The 24,723-nt window shown below is 34.9% G+C and overlaps 1 pseudogene; it reads left to right on the top strand.

The window, feature by feature from the left end:
• LOC141414746 (probable ATP-dependent RNA helicase DDX43 pseudogene) overlaps positions 1-2,592 on the top strand; it is a 38,422-nt pseudogene extending 35,830 nt beyond the window's left edge.
• Positions 2,593-24,723: the final 22,131 nt, after the last annotated feature.

The raw sequence follows: 24,723 nt of genomic DNA on the forward strand, positions 1-24,723 counted from the left end.
GGATTAAGAAAATGTGGTATTTATACACAATGGAATTTTATGCAGCCATGAAGAAGAACGAAATGTTATCATTCGCTGGTAAATGGATGGAATTGGAGAACATCATTCTGAGTGAGGTTAGCCTGGCCCAAAAGACCAAAAATCATATGTTCTCCCTCATATGTGGACATTAGATCAAGGGCAAACACAACAATGGGATTGGACTTTGAGCACATGATAAAAGTGAGAGCACACAAGGGAGGAGTGAGGATAGGTAAGACACCTAAAAAATAGCTAGCATTTGTTGCCCTTAACGCAGAGAAACTAAAGCAGATACCTTAAAAGCAACTGAGGCCAATAGGAGAAGGGGACCAGGAACTAGAGAAAAGGTGAGATCAAAAAGAATTAACCTAGAAGGTAACACCCATGCACAGGAAATCAATGTGAGTCAATGCCCTGTATAGCTATCCTTATCTCAACCAGCAAAAACCCTTGTTCCTTCCTATTATGGCTTATACTCTCTCTATAACAAAATTAGAAATAAGGGCAAAATAGTTTCTGCTGGTATTGAGGGGGTGGGGGGAGAGGGAGGGGGCGGAGTGGGTGGTAAGGGAGGGGGTGGGGGCAGGGGGGAGAAATGACCCAAGGCTTGTATGCACATATGGATAATACAAAAAAAAAAGAAGAAGAAGAAAAGGATCACATCTCAGGCTAGTGAAGGATATCTGTGACAAACCAATAACCAACATTATGGTAAATGAGGAAAAACTGATAGCATTTCCTAAAAAAAAAAAAAAAAAAAAAAAAAAATAAAACCAGTAGAGTGCAAGTGGACTACTTGGACTCGCGGAATCTTCTTAGAACCATGTCCAGGCAAGAGGCAGGAGCCGATGTTGCTTCAAGGTGAAGCCCCACAGCATACCATACCCAGGAAAGGAGGCCGATGGAGGAGTCGAACAGAAGAGGTCCGGGAGGAGGTAGGGGCGACAAAGGTGGTGGCGGGAGAGACTCCTCAGGTCCCCTGGAGTCTGGGGCCGCTGGTCACCGGGAACCTCCACTCTGCTTTGGATTGAAGAACGACCTGGTGGGCATGGTGATCGGTCGTGGTGAGTCAAAAATAAGAGAAATCCAGAATACAACAAACACCAGAATACAGATAATAAAAGGAAATCCTGCAGCAGAAGTCAAAATTTTTGGCAGTAAGACCATGCAGACAAAAGCAAAAGCAGTGATAGATAATTTTGTTAAAAAAAAACATGAAAGTTACAACTCAGGACACAGATTTGATGGTGCATTCAAGCCTTCTTTTAGAAGAGATGTATGCACAAATGACAATGGAACAGAAGATCAGCCATTGATAGACTGGGATCAGATCCGAGAGGATGCATTGAAATGGGAAAAAAAGTGAGCAGATTCACCTCCAATTAAGAAAAACTTTTACGTAGAGTCAGCAACAACAAGCTCAATGTCACAAGCACAGATAGACAGCTGGAGGAAGGAAAATTTCAATATAACATGATGACTTGAAAGATGGTGAGAAAAAATCCTACCTGTAAATTTGAAGATGCTTTCCAGAGTTACCCAGAAGTTATGACAAATATTAAAAAGGCAGGTTTTCAAAATCCAACACTAATTCAGTCACAGTCATGGCCAATAGTTCTGCAAGGAATAGATCTTATTGGAGTAGCACAAACTGGAACAGGGAAGACATTGTTCTATCTGATGCCTGGGTTCATTCATCTAGACTCTCAACCAGTAGCTCCAGAAAAAAAGAAATGGACCAAGCATGTTAGTCCTCACACCCACCCAGGAATTACCGCTTCAATTGGAAGCCAAATGTTCTAAGTATTCATATAAAGGTCTTAAAAGTGTTTGCATATATGCTGGTGGAGATAGAGATAGATAATGAAGATTTTGTTAGATGTGTGCCCAGACAGGCAGACAATTATGACAAGTGCTACTTGGCCATCTGCTGTCCATCGCCTTACACGGTCTTATTTGAAAGAGCCAATGATTGTCTATGTTGGTACTTTGGATCTGGTTGCTGTAAGTTCAGTGAAGCAAAATGTAATCATCACTACAGAGGAAGAGAAACGAACTCACACCCAAACGTTCCTAGAGAGCATGTCACCTAAAGACAAAGTCATTGTCTTTGTCAGCAGAAAAGCTGTGGCTGATCACTTATCAAGTGACCTGATTGTCTGACAAATATCAGTAGAGTCTCTGCATGGTAACAGAGAACAGAGTGACTGAGAGAAGGCGTTAGAGAACTTTAAAACAGGTAAAGTGAGAATACTAATTGCTACTGACTTGGCATCTCGAGGTCTTGATGTCCAAGATATCACACACGTTTATAATTATGATTTTCCACAGAACATTGAAGAATATGTTCATAGAGTTGGGCACACTGGGAGAGCAGGGAAGACTGGCATGTCAATTACCCTTATCACCAGAAATGATTGGAGTGTTGACACTGAACTGATTAATATTCTGAAAAGAGCAAATCAGAGTATTCCTGAAGAGCTTGTCTTAATGGCTAAGAGATACAAAGCAAATAAACTAAAGAGAGAAACAGAAAAAAAAATGGGAACACCTCAAGGAAAGTTTCATTGATGTCTTTTGTGATACTACCCTATCAGAGGTATAATTTATGTAACAGACTCCTGCTTTGATAGTGTGTTTATCACATTTAGTTTGTCTCTTAAGAGCCATTAACTGCTCTGGTTATTACTCCTATCCAGTATGGAAAGTCTGGGTAATGTATCTTTAGAATTAGAGGTACTCGTTCAGAGTTAAAATAAACTTGAAGTTGTACAGAAAGCTCATTAGGAGTATAATGGAATTAGTTGGACAACTAATTCTGAGCAATTTGATAATGTGTCAGTTATAAATACCAACACCCTTTGATCTAGCAGTTGCTCTTCTAGGAGCAATTCTTCTATAAATTCTTCTATAAATATGTCTGTAGTCAATTTGTCACAGCAATATCTGTATTAGCAAAAAGATTAACCAAAATATCTACTAGCAGAGCAGATGAATAAACAGTGCTAAATTTATACTGTGCAGCTGTTAAAGAACATTTGAACCATCTTTAAGATACCTTAAGTGAGCCAGGCATAGTGGCCCAGGCCTATAATCTCAGCACTTTGGAAGCTGAAAGCAAAAGTATCACAGTTTGAGGCCAGCCCAGGCAAATAGTTCATGAAACCCCCATCTTCAAAATAACCAGAAAAAAAATGGATGGTAGGCCTGGCTCACACTGCAGAGTACCTACTTTGCAAGTGTGAAGCCCTGAGTTCAAATTGCATCTCACCCCAAAAAAAAATTCAACTGGAAAAATTGGACATCTACATTTAAAAATTATAAAGTGGACCCTTTACTTACAACATAAACAAAAAATAACACAAGATGGATTAATGAGTAAAAAGTAAGATCTAAAACTATAAAACTCTGGGAAGGAAACAGGAAAACCTTATAAAAACAAAAATCCACAAATGGGACTGCGTCAGACTTGTTGTGCCTGAGAGGACACAACAAAGTGGAGCAGCCTGTGAAGTGGGAAGTGGTTTCTACAAGTCATCCTAGTAGAAACCATTATGGTTCGGATCTGATATGTTCCTAAAAGGCCCCTGTACTGGGGACTGGGTCTACAGTTAAGGATAGCCTCTTGGGAAGTGGTGGACCCTGAAGTCTCTGCCATAATCAATGGATTATTTTCTCCATGGATTCATAATAAGATGACATTATTGAGAGTGGTGAAAAGCAGGAAGTGGAGCCTGTTTGGAGGAAGTAAATTTTAAGTTTTACTAATCAGTAAAGAAAATCCTTAATTCACACCATTAAGATGACTACTATCCAGCTGCAGATGTAGCAGAGCCCTGGTTTTGACTCCCAGCACCATACCTACACACACAGTGAAAGATGGCTACTATCAGAAAACAAAATGACAAGTATTGTGAGCTTGCAAGAAATTGGGATCCCTTGAGCATCACTGGTAGAATTGTAAAGTGGTACATCTGCAGCAAACAGTAGGTGTTTATTTAAAGAAAAATAGAATGACTATATGTCATCAATTCACTTCTGGGTATATAGATCCAAAAGAATAGAAATCAGGGTCTCAGAGATTTGTACACTCATTTGTAGCAGTGTTATTGATAACAGCATTCACTTGTAAGTAGTGCAAGTGTTCATGAGTGGTTTAATACAATGTGTTATACACAGCAATGGAATATTTAGCCTTAAAAGGAAGAATGTCATATGCTATAACCTGGATGAACCTTGAGGACATTAGGCTATATATTAGGTATGATAGTAAATGCAGTGTTACGTACATTTCATCACACTTAAAGTTTTAAAACAAAGAATTTGAAAGAGAGTAATTTACTTTTTTCTGTTTATTTTTCAGAATTCAAGATTTTTTAGAAATAGATACTATTTTAAATGGAAATATTGAAACTGTCAGTATGAAGAGACTTGACTGATTTTTTTTGATTCTTAATAGTGCTTTAAATGTCTAATTCAATATTTTATACTTTCTTTAATAAAATCAAAAGTATTTAAACTTGAGTTGACGTTTTTTCATGGATATTAAGGATGTAGCATTTGAAGGTTTTCTTTTACTTACATTTTTTACTTAAAACAGAAAACTTTTTGTGTTGGATGTGATGTAACTCAATGGTAGAATGCTTGCCTAGCATACACAAGGCCCTGGGTTCAATACCCAGAACTGTAAAAATACATATGTATATTTTTAAAAAATTATCTCTTGTAATGTTGCTGCACTAAGTTGTGTCTCTAAAGAGTTTAATACTTGCACAAATGTCATGGCAGTGTAAAAACTACATTACCAAAATAAATGTTAATTTTTGTGATAACAACAACAAAAAAAGAAACGGCAGTGCTCACTCTATCCATTCTTATCCAATATAACATTTGAATTCTTACCCAGAGAAATAAAACAAGATAAGGAAATAAAAAGGATACAAGTATGAAAGTAAGAAGTTAAGTAATTCCTATTTGAAGACCATATGATCCTATATTCTAAAGACACTAAATATTCTACCAGAAAACACACACAAACACAAAGAAATTGAGAAAGAAACTTTAAAGATGGAAAGACCTCCTATGTTCATGTTTCAGCAGAAATAATATTGTGAAAATGGTCATCTTTCTGAAAACAATGTGTAGATTCGATGAGATCACCATCAAAATTCAAAGACATTCTTCACAGAAATAGAAAAAAACCTTTAAAATTCATATGTAAACCCAAAATACCCAAAGCAATCCTGAATAATATAACCAGTGTTGGGTGTATCCTAATCCTGAATTCAAACTATGCTAAAAAATCATAGTAACAAAACCAGAATTGCTTTGATGCAAAAAGAGGCACATAGACCAATTAAATAAAAGCCCCAGAAATAATCCCACACAGCTACAGCCATCCAAATCTCAAGAAATATGCTAAAATATGTTTGAGAAAAGAAGAGTCTTCAAAAAATGGCACTGGGAAATGATAAATCTTCATATAGAAAACTCAAACTTGATCCCTATTTCTTACACTGTACAAAAATCAATTACAAATCAATAGGACATTAATGTAAGACTTGAATCTCTGACATCACTAGAAGAAAATCCATAGGGAAAACACTGAAAATATAGGCACACACATCAACTTTCTTTTTTCATTCTCTTTATTGTACTGGGGATACATTTTAAAATTTTAAATTTTTTTATAATTCATCAAATATATATTTGAATTCACCCTCTCCATCCTTCTCCTTTATCCTGCCTCCATTCCTAGGAGCTCTCATTTTGCTATTTACATACATGTGTACACCTCCTCCCTCCCACTGGTACCAATCTCCACTACAAAAGATTCTGCAAGGAATCCTACACACAGAAGATGAAAACAAACATAACCATGAAAGCATGGGAATTATTAAACCTCAAGAGAACAGAGAAATAATCACAAAGTAGCGCAGAAATTGGTTGCACACATCACTACACAACAAAAACAACTAACTGTCAGGAATCACCACATACCTCTCAATATTAACAATGAATGTTAATGACTTCAGCTCTCCCATCAAAAGACACAAATTGCCAAACAAAATTAAAAAGGAAGCTGTGACAATTTTGCTGTTTATAAGAAATCCGCCTTATAGACAGAAATAAACATTGCCTTAGGGTGAGAGGGTGAAGAAGATTTACCAAACTAATGCCCCTGAAAACAGGCAGAAGAAGCAATACCTCTACCAAAAAGTAGATCTCAAGCCTAAATTAGTCACAAGAGACAAAGAAGTTCCCTTCATACTAATAAAAGGAGCAATACATGAAGAGGAAATAAAAATTGTTAACTTCCAAGCATCCAATGTTGGTGCATCCAACTTCCTTAAACCTCTACTACTGGACTTAAAAACACTGATACACAGTGGTGGTGAGAGACTTCAATACTCCTCTATCACCAATAGGTAGGTCATCCACACAAAAAAATCAACAAATAAACTCTAGAATCAAATGACATCAGATCTAATGTATCTGACAGGTGTCTACAGAGTATTCCAACCTGCAACAGCACATATACTTTATTCTTAGCACTCCATGGAACTTTCTCCAAAATAGACCATATTTTGGGTCACAAAACAAGTCTTAACAAATACAAGAAAATTGAAATAACCCCTTGTATACTGTCTGACCATAAAACTAGAACTCAACAAAAAAACAAACAGAAAATACTCAAATACCTGGAGCCTGAACAACATGTTGCTCTGTGATCAGTGGTCATTGAAGAAATAAGGAAGGAAATCACAAAGTTCCTGAAATTTAACAAAAATGAACGACCAATCTATCAGAATTTATGGGATATTGCAAAGGCAGTCCTAACGGGAAAGTTTATTGCCCTGAATGCATATATTAAAAACACAAAAGATCTCACATAAATGACATAATGTTGCATTTCAAACTCCTAGAAAAAGCAAGAGTGAGCTAAATAATAAAAACAAGGGCTGAAATTAATGAAATAGAGACCAAAAAAAAAAAAAAACCATAAAAGAAACAACTGTCTTAATAAGACTTCAATAGTTCTGGAAATGGTAGCAAGAATTAGCAAACAGGGTTGCATAACATTAAAAGTTTCTACTCAGCAAAGGAGATCACTGACACAGTGAAGAGAACACATTCTTTTTGATTGGTTCACCTTTGTAGTATATTGAGAATTTGTGAAAGTATGAGTTCTATTTACAATTTTACTTGGCAATTTTGTTTTCCTGGCATTTTCATGTGAAATTTAGGATCAGCTTCTAAATGTCTTCAAAAAAGGCTGGTGGAAAGTTGAATGGGATTATATTTATATGAATTGAGTTGACGAATGTTATCATCTTTTTTTTTTAACATAGCCTTTTCTTTTCTTTTTTTCTTTTATTATTCATATGTGCATACAAGGCTTCTGTCATTTCTCCACCCTGCCCCCACTCCCTCCATTACCACCCCCTCCACCCCCTCCCTCTCCCCCCCACCCCCTCAATACCCAGCAGAAACTATTTTGCCCTTATTTCTAATTTTGTTGTACAGAGAGTATAAGCAATTATAAGAAGGAACAAGGGTTTTTGCTGGTTGAGATAAGGAAAGCTGTACAGGGCATTGACTCACATTGATTTCCTGTGCGTGGGTGTTACATTCTAGGTTAATTCTTTTTGATCTCACCTTTTCTCTAGTTCCTGGTCCTCTTTTCCTATTGGCCTCAGTTGCTTTTAAGGTATCTGCTTTAATTTCTCTGCGTTAAGGGCAACAAATGCTGGCTAATTTTTTAGGTGTCTTACCTATCCTTACCCCTCCCTTGTGTGCTCTCACTTTTATCATGTGCTCAAAGTCCAATCCCATTGTTGTGTTTGCCCTTGATCTGATGTCCACATATGAGGGAGAACATATGATTTTTGGTCTTTTGGGCCAGGCTAACCTCACTCAGAATGATGTTCTCCAATTCCATCCATTTACCAGCGAATGATAACATTTCGTTCTTCTTCATGGCTGCATAAAATTCCATTGTGTATAGATACCACATTTTCTTAATCCATTCGTCAGTGCTGGGGCATCTTGGCTGTTTCCATAACTTGGCTATTGTGAATAGTGCCGCAATAAACATGGATGTGCAGGTGCCTCTGGAGTAACCTGTGTCACAGTCTTTTGGTTATATCCCCAAGAGTGGTATTGCTGGATCAAATGGTAGATCAATGTCTAGCTTTTTAAGTAGCCTCCAAATTTTTTTCCAGAGTGGTTGTACTAGGTTACATTCCCACCAACAGTGTAAGAGGGTTCCTTTTTCCCTGCATCCTCGCCAACACCTGTTGGTGGTGGTGTTGCTAATGATGGCTATTCTAAGAGGGGTGAGGTGGAATCTTAGTGTGGTTTTAATTTGCATTTCCTTTATTGCTAGAGATGGTGAGCATTTTTTCATGTGTTTTTTGGCCATTTGAATGTCTTCTTTTGAGAAAGTTCTGTTTAATTCACTTGCCCATTTCTTTATTGGTTCATTAGTTTGGGGAGAATATAGTTTTTTAAGTTCCCTGTATATTCTGGTTATCAGTCCTTTGTCTGATGTATAGTTGGCAAATATTTTTTCCCACTCTGTGGGTGTTCTCTTCAGTTTAGAGACCATTTCTTTTGATGAACAGAAGCTTTTTAGCTTTATGAGGTCCCATTTATCTATGCTATCTCTTAGTTGCTGTGCTGCTGGGGTTCCATTGAGAAAGTTCTTACCTATACCTACTAACTCCAGAGTATTTCCTACTCTGTCCTGTATCAACTTTAGAGTTTGGGGTCTGATATTAAGATCCTTGATCCATTTTGAGTTAATCTTGGTATAGGGTGATATACATGGATCTAGTTTCAGTTTTTTGCAGACTGCTAACCAGTTTTCCCAGCAGTTTTTGTTGAAGAGGCTGCTATTTCTCCATCATATGTTTTTAGCTCCTTTGTCAAAGACAAGTTGGTTATAGTTGTGTGGCTTCATATCTGGGTCCTCTATTCTGTTCCACTGGTCTTCATGTCTGTTTTTGTGCCAGTACTATGCTGTTTTTATTGTTATTGCTTTGTAATATAGTTTGAAGTCAGGTATTGTGATACCTCCTGCATTGTTCTTTTGACTGAGTATTGCCTTGGCTATTCGTGCCCTCTTGTGTTTCCATATAAATTTCACAGTAGATTTTTCAATCTCTTTAATGAATGTCATTGGAATTTTGATGGGAATTGCATTAAACATGTAGATTACTTTTGGGAGTATCGACATTTTTACTATGTTGATTCTACCAATCCATGAGCATGGGAGATCTCTCCACTTTCTATAGTCTTCCTCAATCTCTTTCTTCAGAAGTGTATAGTTTTCCTTGTAGAGGTCTTTCACATCTTTTGTTAGGTTTACACCTAGGTATTTGATTTTTTTTTGAGGCTATTGTAAATGGAATTGTTTTCATACATTCTTTTTCAAGTTGCTCATTGTTAGTGTATAGAAATGCTAATGATTTTTCTATGTTGATTTTATATCCTGCTACCTTCCTATAGCTATTGATGATGTCTAAAAGCTTCTGAGGAGAGTTTTTTGGGTCTTTAAGGTATAGTATCATGTCGTCTGCAAATAGGGATATTTTGACAGTTTCTTTACCTATTTGTATTCCTTTTATTCCTTCTTCTTACCTAATTGCTCTGGCTAGGAATTCCAGTACTATTGAAGTAGGCTTCATCCCAGGGATGCAGGGGTGGTTCAACATACAAAAATCAATAAATGTAATAAACCACATTAACAGAAGCAAAGACGAAAACCACTTGATCATCTCAATAGATGCAGAAAAAGCCTTTGAGAAGATCCAACATCATTTCATGATAAAAGCTCTAAGAAAACTAGGAATAGAAGGAAAGTTCCTCAACATTATAAAAGCTATATATGACAAACCTACAGCCAGCATTATACTTAATGGAGAAAATCTGAAACCATTCCCTCTAAAATCAGGAACCAGACAATGATGCCCACTATCTTCACTCCTATTCAACATAGTGTTGTCATCTTAACAATGTTAATTTTTCTGATTCATAAATATGGAATACATTTATATTCATTTACATCTTTAACTTCTTTGAACAAGGTTTTTCAATGTTAAGAATATCAGTTTTGCACTACGTTTTCAAAAATTTATGTCCAAGTATTTTATTCTTTTTGATGCTATTTAAGTCAAATTTTATTCTTAATTTCATTACTGGCATTGCTACTATGTAGAAATAAAATTATCATTTATAATATAGTTAATATTAATATAATATATTATAATATAACATATTATAATATAATATATCATATGATATATCATATAATATATAATATATCATATGACATTATTATCATATGATATATTATTATATTATATCATATGATATTATAATATAATATAGTTAATAATACAGATGCTAAACTATTCTTGCATTTTTGGGGAAAAATCCAATTTTTTTATTGTGTATCATAATTTTTAGATATGCTAGACTTTGCTCATGAATATTTCCATTAGAATTTTTCATTTGTATTCATAAAACATATTGGTCTGCTGTTGTCATGTGTTTTCACCCCAGTTAGAATGGCCATAATCAAAGGTCATAACAGCAATGAATGCTGGCAAGGATGAAGCAAAATAGGAACACTTATACATCGCTGGTTGGGATGCAAATTAGTACAACCACTGTGGAAAGCAGAATGGAGATTCCTCAAAAAACTAGAGCTAGAACTGCCATAGGATCCAATGATACAACTCCTGGATATCTACCCAAAAGAACATAAGACAGGATACAGTAGAGACACCTGAAAACTAATGTTCATCACAGCACTATTCACAATAGCCAAGCTCTGAAACAACCCAGATGCCCTACAACTGATAAATGGATCAAGAAATTGTGGTATATATACACAATGGACTATTACTCAGGCACAAGGAATAATTACATGGGGTTTGAAGGTAAATGGATGCAACTGGAGGACATCATGTTGAGTGAAGTAAGCCAGGATCAGAAACACAAAAGCTGCATGTCTTTTCTCACATGTGGAAGATAGACAAAAAGATAAACATAGACACAAAAGCGTGATCGTATACAAACTCAGAAGTAGAACACGTTGTAACGTGGAACTACTCTATGGAACTCAGGGAAAGAGGAAAAGGAAAAAAGAAAAATGGAGCATTAGTAATTCCACATAAGATGGAAAGGTAGAGGATATAAGGATGTGTATTGAAAACTGATGAAAAATGGGGGGGGAGGTAGGAAGAAAGGGATAAGGGAGAGCAATCGAAGGGACTGAATACACCAAAGTAAAGCATACACACAGTAGGCATATATTGAGACACCCTTTGAATGTCCAATCAAATATTAATAATGAAAACCAGGACTGTAAAATAGGCACAGTGTATGGGAGTTACTAGTTGGAGGAGTAGGATGAAAGAAGGAGATTTAGGTGACCATATATGGTTGATAGACTTAAAATATCTGTATAAAACAGAACTCAAAAACCTCTTGCTTTAGGTGGGGTGGGGAAGGGGCTGAGGGGGAGAGAAAATGGGGGAAATGTAAATAATGTACAATATAAGTAAGTCTGATTAGAATTGTCACTTAGAATCCTCCCCATATAATGAATATTTCCTAATAAAAAATTTTAAAAAAAGAAATGTAAGATTTTTAGTTTCAGTTATTATACTTTTTAAAGAATTTCCTCCAAATTCTACACAAATTTTCTTTATACGCCCATTATCTGGTGGTACTATTTTATTTTATAACATGTACTTCTAAATTCATCATTCATTTAAAATTCTATAATATGCATTTCTAAGTATGTCATACATTTAAAATTCTACGTATGCTAATTGCAATTTCTGAATCCTAGGCTGGTGTCTCTTAGGACTGGAGGTGTCATTCAAGCAGTAGAGTGCCTGTTTTGCACATGCAAAACCCTGAGTTCAAACCACAATCCTACCAAAAACAAGAAAAAAAATATAATAGATGAACTGGATTTTACTCTCTTCACAGTGTTTTTTCTTTAGCTTCTGCTTGGCAGTTAGGAGTGAAACACCTTAAAAAAACACAAATAGAAATGACTATTTACAAAGTGAATTTCAATGCTATATAGTCAAATCTATATTATTTATGATTGCCACAGCAATGGAAGGTGAAATTTCATGGTATTACAGCTGAAAATTTGGAATTTTAACCTTTGTCTATCTACTTTGATGGTATTTTATTCAAGTTTTTAATTTTCTTAGCAATTGGAGATTGCTGGCAGATCTTAGATTCTTAGAATGTTTGTCTAGGTAATAATTTGAGTTTTAACAGAGGAATCAGTGAAAAACTGAAAATGAAATAGGCTTGGCTGGGGATCTTGAACTCAATTTCTGGCTCACCATCATCTGAATTCCAGTTTTGTCTTTCTACTGCTAAGTTTCTTTGAATCTCAGTATGGATTTTTCTGCTCAGTTTTTCAGCCTCTAACTATATTATTTATATATTAGCAAGAATTGCCTGAACAGTACAATTAGGGAATAATACCAGGAAAACTTCAGTGAGTTTATTTGCCCTTGGGCTATCAGCCCTTATAACAATGCTACAAAATAGATGTTTTCGAGTAAAATTTAAGAAAAAGATCATGAAAGCAAAAAAGGACTTAAGGTGTTACTCAAGTGGTAAAGTACCTGCCCACCAAGTACAAGGTGATGAGCTCCCTAATCATGGCCAGCTTTGCTTTTCAGGTTATCATGATGCTTCTTCAGACTTTCAGATGCTCCTGAATCATAGGACTCTCAGGATACTTGATAAGTCTCCATTGTGTGAACCAAGGCAGCCACATTCACAGTGAGAACAACTGAGTACAATGTGACTTGCTTCTCTCGAATGTACTGATAATTCAGATAATTTATCTTTTGTAGTACACCAGATGTCAGCACAATAAAACATTTTACATAACAAAAAAATCATGGGATAAGGTAGAGATATATTTAGAAGCACCATACTCACTAAAAGCAGGATCTAAATTTAGTTGTTTCTGTTGCTGTCATGTCTCAATTGAATCTCAACAAACTTCTGATAAAAACGGATTTTCTCTCAACTTTGCAATTTTGTGCAATCCATATAATCAGGTATAGGTGACTGTGTTTAACTCATTATAGCCAACCCTTTTCCTAACCTTCAAATTTTTCTCCTAATAGCATACATTCTAGAAGACTAAATGTAAAAATAACAAGAAAAAAAACTTACAGTTTTGAACATCCTTAATATTCCTGGCAATGGAATATGATCTGCAGTTTCCAAAGATAAGTGGGGTCCAAAATCATGAGCACTCTCTCTTCTTTAAATTGAGCATCTTTCCTGCTCATGCTTGAAAACTGAACAAAATCAATATCTGGTTTTGGTCCCCATATCTTCTGAATGGTGCAGTAATGTTAACCAATGATCCATCTAAAGCATGGATAATCTAAGCATGCTTATTATGCAGAATCTATAATCCATACTGATAAATTATGGTGGCCTCCATCTTGTGAATAGCATTCTCATGTAACCATGTAAGTTTTTGTCACAAGGACGATTTGAACATTTTATTTTCCAATTTACAAATATGTCTCTCCAGTCCCAGGATATTTCTAAACTGGAATAAATCCTCATACTTTAATCTAATTGAACCTTTCCCCAATAGGTCTTGGGGTCTATGTATAGAATAGCATAATTATTAATTTAAAGGATCACTCAGTGTTTTCCAAAGCCCACAAAATGTTGGTGGTTTTGTTGTTATCATTTTTAACATGTTTTCTAAAGTCTAATGTATTTTGAAATGTTAACTGGTTTAGTAAAGTTATTTTTATTTTTCTTTTACTGCAGGAATTATGAAAGCATTTACAGTGACATTTCTATTCCTTTCCTTAACTAAAGAAATCACATTTTCTCAAACACAAAGCTAAAAGAGAGTTTATTGTGAATAAAGTGGCATTGTATCATACTAGTGAATTGTCCAGTTTTAAATTATATCTCTGCTATATAAATCTTTTAATTGCATATAAAGTGTTCTTCCACAGGAAGAAAAAAACCTTTTTTGAGTGTAATTTATGATGTGCTGCTCATAGCAGAACAAAAGGAAGAATTATGACCAAGTAAAGATACTTCAGGTGCTTTAAACAACTTTCATGTTGTTGAGAAATTTTAGATCTTAGAGTAGATTAGTTGTATCAATACTAAACTTTTGCTTTAATTTCTATTTCTAGTTTTTATATAACACAGAAAGTTTTTTAAAATGCCATATCTGCTCACTAAAACAATAACTTTTATGCCACCCATGTGTTTTAAGAACTAGCATAGCCAAATGCCCTAAATAATTATTTTTAGTAACTCTGGGTATTGAGAAACTGGTTCTTATATTTTCAATACTTAATAGAAATGGAAATTCTACTAATAGAAGTTAAATTTTTTATTTGGAAAGAATACACAAAAATAGCTGCAAATAAATTAAATTCCTTTTCAGAATTGCCTAATGTATAAATAAGTATAGTCTTTCAAAGTTAAATTATAATAATGAAATGTCTCAATGTATGTATTATGGAAAATAGTAAATTAGAATTAATATTTATTCATATTCTGCCTTTCTACGTTGAACTACACTTAGGGAAATGAGTCTGTTTGAGGACTATTAGGAAGTGTGTGCAAATTACTCACTGAAGCTATGTTAAAAATTCCTAATTAATAAAAACTGGCTTCAAATGCTTTCATAAAATGGTTCCATTAAGAGAGTAGAATGTGGATAGTCGAAGTGATTTAGACACAAATATATATATATTTTTGAGATTCTATAATTCCCTGCCTTGTCTTAACCTGATTAAAAAAGGCTAGAAGTTTTATTTCTTTTCTATTTTTTAAAATTGTTTTATTATTCATATGTGCATACAAGGCTTCGGTCATTTCTCCACCTTGCCCCCACTCCCTCCCTTACCACCCCCTCCACCCCCTCCCTCTCCCCCCTACCCCCTCAATACCAGCAGAAACTATTTTGCCCTTATCTCTAATTTTGTTGTAGAGAGAGTATAAGCCATAATAGGAAGGAACAAGGGTTTTTGCTGGTTGAGATAAGGATAGCTATACAGGGCATTGACTCACATTGATTTCCTGTGTGTGTGTCTTACCTTCTAGGTTAATTCTTTTCGATCTAACCTTTTCTCTACTTCCTGGTCCCCTTTTCCTATTGGCCTCAGTTGCTTTTAAGGTATCTGCTTTAGTTTCTCTACGTTAAGGGCAACAAATGCTAGCTAATTTTTTAGGTGTCTTACCTATCCTCACCCCTCCCTTGTGTGCTCTCGCTTTTATCATGTGCTCAAAGTCCAATCCCCTTGTTGTGTTTGCCCTTGATCTAATGTCCACATATGAGAGAGAACATATGATTTTTGGTCTTTTGGGCCAGGCTAACCTCACTCAGAATGATGTTATCCAATTCCATCCATTTACCAGCGAATGATAACATTTCATTCTTCTTCATGGCTGCATAAAATTCCATTGTGTATAGATACCACATTTTCTTAATCCATTCGTCAGAGGTGGGGCATCTTGGCTGCTTCCATAACTTGGCTATTGTGAATAGTGCCGCAATAAACATGGGTGTGCAGGTGCTCTGGAGTAACCTGTGTCACAGTCTTTTGGGTATATCCCCAAGAGTGGTATTGCTGGATCAAATGGTAGATCAATGTCTAGCTTTTTAAGTAGCCTCCAAATTTTTTTCCAGAGTGGTTGTACTAGTTTACATTCCCACCACCAGTAGACACAAAAATATTAAAGAAAGAGGAAGATCATGAGCAAAACTAGCAAACATCCATTACTGTAATCTGGCAGTTTGACTAAGGTTTTAAATAAAAGTAATAAAAAATGAAGATGAAAATAATTAAATATTTTCCCACTTTATTTTAATGCAGAGACTCTGTATGTCTTTTGAGTCATTTTGTCCATAGCAGATAGAGAATTTCTACCAGAATTTATGTATTTATCCAAAAAAAGTAAAGGACGTTATTGCAGAGAAGTAAAAAAACACTAAAATGATCAGTTAAAACTAAGTAGAAGAGAATGAGACTTTTCTTTCCTAGTACTTTACCAAGTGGGCCATGCAGTCTACTTGTGAGATATTTGTCCTTCCTTCGATTTAGAGTGAGAGTGGGGTGACCTTTGCTAGGTATCTTTTCAAGGTAAGACTTAATGGTTTCTTCACAACTGAAGTCTAGTAGCAAGCCCTAGATATCTAAAAAACTATGAGCTAACAAAGTAGTGATTATCTATTGACTGCCACCTGACTACTGCATTAATAAGGGTGCAAAGGCAGCCTTGGGTGGCTTTCAGAAGGGTTGCTAGCTTTCCTCCCATTACAATCATACTAACATAATCATGTTCATAAATCAATACAGCCAAATAACATATAAATACTTTTCTTTATTTATTTTAAATGTTAGTTGTTGTATTTTAAATGTTCGTTGAGTATTCTGCATTGTTGAAAGGGGAAATTGTGTGTTCCTGAATACTATTTTAATGTGATATTCCCTAAAACTAATTTTTTGCAGGATATTTATAAGCTTGTACAATCTGTCACTACTAAGTAAATGAGGTCTCATCAATGAAAATATAAATATGAATTTTGTTATAAACAGGACATAAATTTCATACTAAAGATAAAAGCTTTATGGTGTAATTTTTTCAAATTTAGCTTTCATGGAGTGAATAAAGTGAAAAGCCTTCAATTTACTCAAAACCTTTTTGTTTCTGAACCCAAATGAGACAGTCGCTAAATATGAGTCATGGCCAAAAAGCTAACCTCTTTGTAGTTAAATGTAGCCATCTGCAAAATCGAGGGTAAAATGTTTGCCTAACTTGGTTCTACCTGCTATAAGATTTACCAGTGGAGGATAATGACTACAGTCACTTTGTAAATTCTGAAGAAATATATGCTGAAAATTGTTAGGAACTTTGATTAACATTTTGATCAGTCTGCTGTATTGTTTTCTTGTGCAAAGAAGTCTGAGATACATTTTATTTTATTTTATTTTTTTTCCACTTTTGGTCATGATGCATAATGTAGTTATGAATGTGTAGACGTGTTTCCAGTTCTTTTTTTTTTTTTTTCATTTTTCTTTTATTATTCATATGTGCATACAAGGCTTGGTTTATTTCTCCCCCCTGCCCCCACCCCCTCCCTTACCACCCACTCCACCCCCTCCCTCTCCCCCCCTCAATACCCAGCAGAAACTATTTTGCCCTTATCTCTAATTTTGTTGTAGAGAGAGTATAAGCAATAATAGGAAGGAACAAGGGGTTTTGCTGGTTGAGATAAGGATAGCTATACAGGGCATTGACTCACATTGATTTCCTGTGCGTGGGTGTTACCTTCTAGGTTAATTCTTTTTAATCTAACCTTTTCTCTAGTTCCTGGTCCCCTTTTCCCCTTTTCCTATTGGCCTCAGTTGCTTTAAGGTATCTGCTTTAGTTTCTCTGCATTAAGGGCAACAAATGCTAGCTAGTTTTTTAGGTGTCTTACCTATCCTCACCCCTCCCTTGTGTGCTCTCGCTTTTATCATGTGCTCATAGTCCAATCCCCTTGTTGTGTTTGCCCTTGATCTAATGTCCACATATGAGGGAGAACATACGATTTTTGGTCTTTTGAGCCAGGCTAACCTCACTCAGAATGATGTTCTCCAATTCCATCCATTTACCAGCGAATGATAACATTTCGTTCTTCTTCATGGCTGCATAAAATTCCATTGTGTATAGATACCACATTTTCTTAATCCATTCGTCAGTGGTGGGGCATCTTGGCTGTTTCCATAACTTGGCTATTGTGAATAGTGCCGCAATAAACATGGATGTGCAGGTGCCTCTGGAGTAACAGTCTTTTGGGTATATCCCCAAGAGTGGTATTGCTGGATCATTTTAAAAATTGATGTGAAAAGTGAAATAGAGCAACATCTTTACTCCAGAGACTGTTTCAATGATCAAATGATGCATTAGGAATGATGGAGTTTCTCTCAGTGGACAACAATTTCCTCTAATCTATTGTTTTTTTTAAAGCAATTTATTATTCTTTAGGTGCAAGAAGGAGTCAAGATCTTCAAATCATCTCTGTAATTACATGAGTGCCAGATTCATGAAGGCTATGTAGTCAGTCTGAGAAATTCCCATTCCTCTTCATCAAATTTAAGGGAAATTATTACAAGAAGTGTAACTTTTTAATAAAAGCCTACACAAAAGTATGAGGGAAGTGAGAATGAGGTATGGGTTGCATTTCATTTTACTGAGGAACTACAACTATTTACAGATAATAGCAAATTTTCAAATGGTTTATGCTATAGATACTTTCTCAAATGGAGATATGCATCTAATAAAAGAAATGAATTTCTAATATGTATAAAAATCTTACAGCATTGAAGATAAACAAATATATTTAAATGTTATTCAAATTATATTTTAGCTGAAACAGAAAATGTCATATTTAAAATACTTATAAGCCTGTTTATCATGCCACAGGAAAAAAATCAGAAGGTAATCATGATAATCTTAATGGAATTTAGAATTTACAATTTTGGAATTCCAAATAACAAGAACAATGGCTTTGTTAAGGTATAATCTCTGATACTGACATTCACACTACTGTTCATGGTTATGATTGATTACTGTGCTATATTTGATCATTTTATCTAAATTTTTAAAGTAGGTATTCCTACACAAATAATATTCAAACTTTGATAGGTAGCAAAAATATTTAAAAATTTGATGTGTATTTATGACAGATTAATATTTAGTGAATTAAGCTGGAATAACCAGGGGTAATTTATGAGAAAGTTTATTCAAGTCTGAAGAATTTATAAGCCTAAACAAATGAATTTCATGTTTTAGGTGAATATATATTATTTGAATCATATCAGCTATATCCTTACAAGAGAATACAGAACTAAACTGGAAATTGTTTTAAAAGTACTTGGAACATTAACTGTATAGTGATATACTTTTTCTAAATATTTGTTTATTATTATTTCAAAGTAGTAAGGCTTGCTTTCAAATGGCCTAATTAGTAAATGGAAGTATTTTATAAGATGTTGTATTTTTTAAAATTTAACATTATATACCTGACCCAATAAAAAATAACAAGTAAATATGGAACTTCTGAGCCAGGCGTGATGAATGAAGTCTATAATCCCAGTGGTATACACCTGTCATCCCAGCTACAGCAGGGGGTATAAAATAGGAGGATCGTGATTCAGGCCAGCCAGGATAAAAAGCAAGACCCTACCTCAAAATTAACCAGTGCAAAAAGGGCTGGAGGCATGGCTCAAGAGATAGAGCACCTGCCTGGCTGGCCCAAGTCAATGGGTTTAAACCCTAGTACCACCAAAAGAACCAAAATCTGATTTTATGTGCCATATGTGTTAAATTAACTTCAACTCTTGTGACTATTTTGTGCTAATAACATCAATTACTAAGTAAACACAAAGATAAGTAAAATAACAATTAATTATTGTAACATATTTTATGTTCTGTGACAGCTAAAACAATTATGTATTATCAAATGTGGAGCCAGAGGGAACGACAGTCAATCTTGGAATTCTCTGGTACTCACATGAGCTAAGAGTTCACTCCCAAGACAGGATCTCCAACCCATAATGCTTTATAGTCATGAGAAAATTACAAGACATCAGGAAGCAATAACATGACAGCAGTTTTTTGTCTGTGATGCAGTTAGAGAGGCAAAAGGAACTCCCAGGCATATGTGAATTTGTACACTAATGCTGGTGTCAATGAGCCATCACAACTGAATTGTGCAGGGGCACCTTCTTGGTAGGCAGCCTGTGGTGGGGACAGGATCTATCCACCAGAGAAAGGTTTTATCCATTACAAGGATTATTAATGACTAGCAATGACAGAATTATTTCATTTCTGAAAAATGCATATCATATAGGATCAAGAGTCATGATTCATAGGTCACAGTTATTCCACCAGCATTTGTAGAAACATACTAAAAATTTAGAGGCCCAAATGTAGTAACAATATTTCTTTTTTTTCTTTTATTCATATGTGTATACAATGTTTGAGTCATTTCTCCTCCCTTCTTCCCACCTCTTCCCCTTACCTACCCCAACCCCTCCCTTTCCCCCCTACCCCCTTGCTACTAGGCAGAAACTATTTTGCCCTTATCTCTGATTTTGTTGAAGAGAGAGTATAAGCAATAATAGGAAGGAACAAGGGTTTTTGCTAGTTGAGATAAGGATAGCTATACAGGGAGTTGACTTACATTGCTTTCCTATGCATGTGCATTACCTTCTAAATTAATTCTTCTTGAACTAACCTTTTTTCTAGTTCCTGGTCCCCTTCTTCTGTTGATCTCTGTCGCTTTAAAGTATCTGCATTAGTTCCTTTGCATTGAGGGCAAAAAATGCTGTCTAGTTTTTTGGGTATCTCATATTTCCCTTGTGTGCTCTCGCTTTATCATGTGGTCAAAGTCCAATCCCCTTGTTGTGTTTACCCTTGATCTAACACAACATTAAAACTTAATTGCATGGGGTACTTAACTTACTGGATTTTTTTTTTGTGACACCGAGGACCAGTTTGGTTTTCTTGGTAACTTATAAAAACCTGCCCTCTGCTCTGTTAATATCAACATCCTAAATACATTTTTATTTTTATTTTTGTTATCTAATCAGTTACAAATGATCTTAAATGTTTTAATTTAATTCAGCAACAAAAGACAGATGATTTCATTCTTCATTGATTATCTAGTTTCTAATCATTCTTAGACTTTCTCACAAGCATTATCCTTGTACAGCCAGAGACTAAAATTATATCAAACTTGTTCACAACTCAATTGTCAATGACAAATTTAATTTCAGTGGCAAACAGTATGTACTTTAGTGTTATCACTATTCTCAAAAAAGCATAAATGAGTGGCCTTAGTGTTATTTTATCTACCACAGATCTCAAGATATTTTTCCACAGCAAGTTAGTGTGCCAGCACATATCAGAGCACACATGTGCAAAAAATGTGGCATTAACCTTGAAATAAAAGGAACTGAATATCTCCATGCTTCTTGATTTGTGTGAAATGTCAAATATTTCAATTGCCTATCTACAACTGACAACTGACACATTGAATCTTATATTGACAGAAAACATGGAAGCAGATGCTGGTCAACTACATCAAATATTGGAAGCATGACATTGCCACACATTTAAGACAAAATGCAAGCTCCATTCCAGTATGGTCTTTTCAGAAGATGCAGAAATACCAAGGGTTGGGTGAAGTTCGTGTTGTGCTTACACTGTGATATCTATCCCTTCTTCTGTATTCTGTGCTTTTACTAACAATTCAGTTGCCAGATTAAATGTCTTTCTCAGTAAGTCCTTGTGATTCTGGTTAGCCTTTTCTAAAGTATTCTATTTCTTTTTTGTTAATAACATGTGTTAATTTATAGTGTTATTTTTGTGTTTGTGGGCAGTTTGTATGCGTCCTCACCATGGTAGAAGCTCCAACGAGTGGTTCATTCAGCTCCTAGCAAGATCAACGCACATTGTAGTTGTTAATAAATATTTTGAGTAAATAAATGCAGCCAATGGCTGTCCTGAGCACTGAGAGGTCTTAACTAACATCTCAGGGTCACGGTCTAACTCACACTATACAGGCTGACTTTAATGAGGTAAGTCCCTCTGTAGGAGAGTTCTAATATTAGATAAGGTAGCTGCTTCCTCGTGGGAAACAAAGGCTGACTCAGAGGGTGAGACTATTGCCCATGTTACCTTCATATTCCTCAGGCTGGCTTTTTTATTTGACATTGCAGAAAAAAACAAAATGTGTTCCTCAAATGCAATGAAAAACAAAACCAGGAGAACAGTGTCACGTTCTCTTTTGGCTTTGAATTCTACTCCCCTTTTAGTCTTGCAAACAGGGATATTTAAGATTGTAAAAGGATAAGATTTTATGAGTTTTTGCTGAACTCAAAGGGGCTCTTCAGGTTTCTAAGAATAGAAGGCTTCAGCAGAACTTCCTAGAGTATTTATTATGTGCAGGGATTCAAAACCTAGAAACTTCTACCAGCTGTATGACTTTGACTTTAATGTAACAGAAAAGCTGTTTCGCATGACAAATTACACTGTTGTAACCAATATTATAATTAGGAAGGAAAGCAGATACATTAGATTCACATTTACAAAAAATGCTACAGAAGATTAATTGCAGTCTATTAAAATTCTAAGTTCATCATCATTTAAATTTTTTTACTTGATGCCAGAATGGAAGGATTCCAATTTGTTGGTGAGATGAAACTAGCACATACTAATCTACCATGCTAAACCCATTCAAATTTAAAGACCCAAATGTGTTATAAACATAATTACTTGAGAGTTAAAATCTTAAACAAGACTGAAATCCAAATTAAAATTGCCAAGGATCATCTATAAATACATAATATAATCCAGAAGAATCCATACAAATAAGGCCTTATTTTAAGTGCAAAATCACAAAATTCACAAAATTATATGGCTCATGTTGATGACTACAGTTTAACATGGATTATCTTTAATTAATTCTAACACATTGGAAGGCATACTAATTTTTATGTACTTAAACTTATTCATTTGATATTAGATTTTATATTAACTGGCAGATGTCACAATTTAGTGTCATCTGAATTTTCCACCCAAATATGAATTCAAATGCAGATACTCTATGAGAATATTTTTAATATGACTCTTGATTGTGCCTTTTTATTTTTTATTAGACTGATAAAATTGTGTGCAATAACATTGGTAAATACATCCTAAATAACAAGCTGTCAATCTTTTAAACATTGTATTAATAATGATAGTGCATTTTGGCTGATCTCATCCATAACTACAGTCTTCAATTTCTGGGCTGTGTTTGCCTTATTTAGCAATAGATCTGTGCTTTCACAATGGTCCTCAAGAGAGTATTCCTTATGAAAGTAACATCACAAAAACAAGTAGGGTCAAAACTAGCAATGATAATAATACTTCACTATGTAGAAATGTACTTGAAAGAAAACATTTTCTGTTAAACTTCTCAGGTTAGGTTTTGGAAATTCTACCCTGGTTTTTTTTTAGGGAAGCAGAGGATAAGAGCATATAACATCCAGCCTCTTCTTCTCAGTAGATTTCACACATGTGAAATCTCACTCAGATTTCATATGCATTATATATGAGTACTTCATTTCTTCTCTTACTTGCCTTTAACACTCATAGCTTAGTTTATCGTGGAGTAATTATAGCTCAGTAATCAGCTAATTAGTGTCAGTCATTATTGTTCTCATAGGTTGTTAGTAGAGTATTGTGCCTGAGTGATATAAGAGGCATACCTTTCTGAGCACTGTCTTACAAGAAACATACAAAGCCATAGGATGATAAAAGCAAATGTCATTTCAGGGTCATGAAAAGTCATATATTTTTTAACCAGAGTTATTAGCCTGAGTGAAGTTATATCTGTTAGAGGCAAAATAATAGTAGCTATTTTAATCTTCAAGAACATATTATTTATATTTATGTGTAGTTTCCTTGTTTATCACATAGTTCTTATTACACATGCTTTTTTGTTTTCCAATAGTTAGAACTCTTCAAGTTATGCTTTCATGAAAAGTCAATCAAGGAATTATGGTATCAAAGAAAGAATTCAGAAGCTCTAAGAATCATAAAATGCATAATAACTCTGCCTTCATCAGATGGTTTTCCCTCTGTCTCAGCATTGGTGATTCAAATTTAAGCTGAAAATGTATACCTAGAACAAGATCTATGAGTGCTTTAAATACATATGATTACTCTATGAACTCTATAATTCAAGATGGTAGCATTACATACATAAATGAATACACCATTAATTTACCTGTTAACATGATTGGTGATGTCTAAGATTCCTGAGTGGTCAACTGAGTGTGACTCCAAGGTGAAAATTTCCATGGAAGATTAGAATTAGATAACCAAGAATGGAAACCACAATTGCCCTCATTTTGATCTGTGATTTTTAAATATGCTTTATCAAAATAAACATGAACTTACTTAATAATGATAAACATAAAAAATTAAACATCACTATCTGATGTGTCCCAAATGTTTTTTAAATTAATTAAGATAAGGTCACTATCTTCAGTCTCTGTGGTCACCTGCAAGGCATTCTCAGCTCATCATGATAATGAAAGATACACACACACACACACACACACACACACACACACACACACAAACACACACTCACACTCACACACACACACACATGCATGCATTATGTGGGTAATAGTTTAAAACACTGATATTAAGTTTAGAAATCAAAAGGTTTGAAAAGATGAAAGAAAATATCATATCAAATGCTAATATCCAAATATTCTAAAATACTTTTTATTATCTTTTCTATACCATCAATGGCAACATGTCACTGCAAAATTTTTCTCACCAATGCTTTTCTGTCTGACCATCCCCTCCTCTCTTCCTGCTTAGCTTTCTTTTTTCAGTTCCTCCAGTTTGCATCATTCTTCTCAGAATAAATCATCAAAATATAAAACAGTTCTTCCTTTAGAATCACCCCCATTAAAAGTTTTAGAGAATTTAAAATGACAGTTTTTAGGATTTTTTGATAAAGATGACAGACAGAGCATATGTAGCTTCCTCCTTGCCTAGCACCAATTCATAGAATAACAAAAAGTAAAAGTAATTAAAATGATA

Source organism: Castor canadensis, chromosome 12, assembly GCF_047511655.1.
Source record: "Castor canadensis chromosome 12, mCasCan1.hap1v2, whole genome shotgun sequence".
Classification (NCBI taxonomy): domain Eukaryota; kingdom Metazoa; phylum Chordata; class Mammalia; order Rodentia; family Castoridae; genus Castor; species Castor canadensis.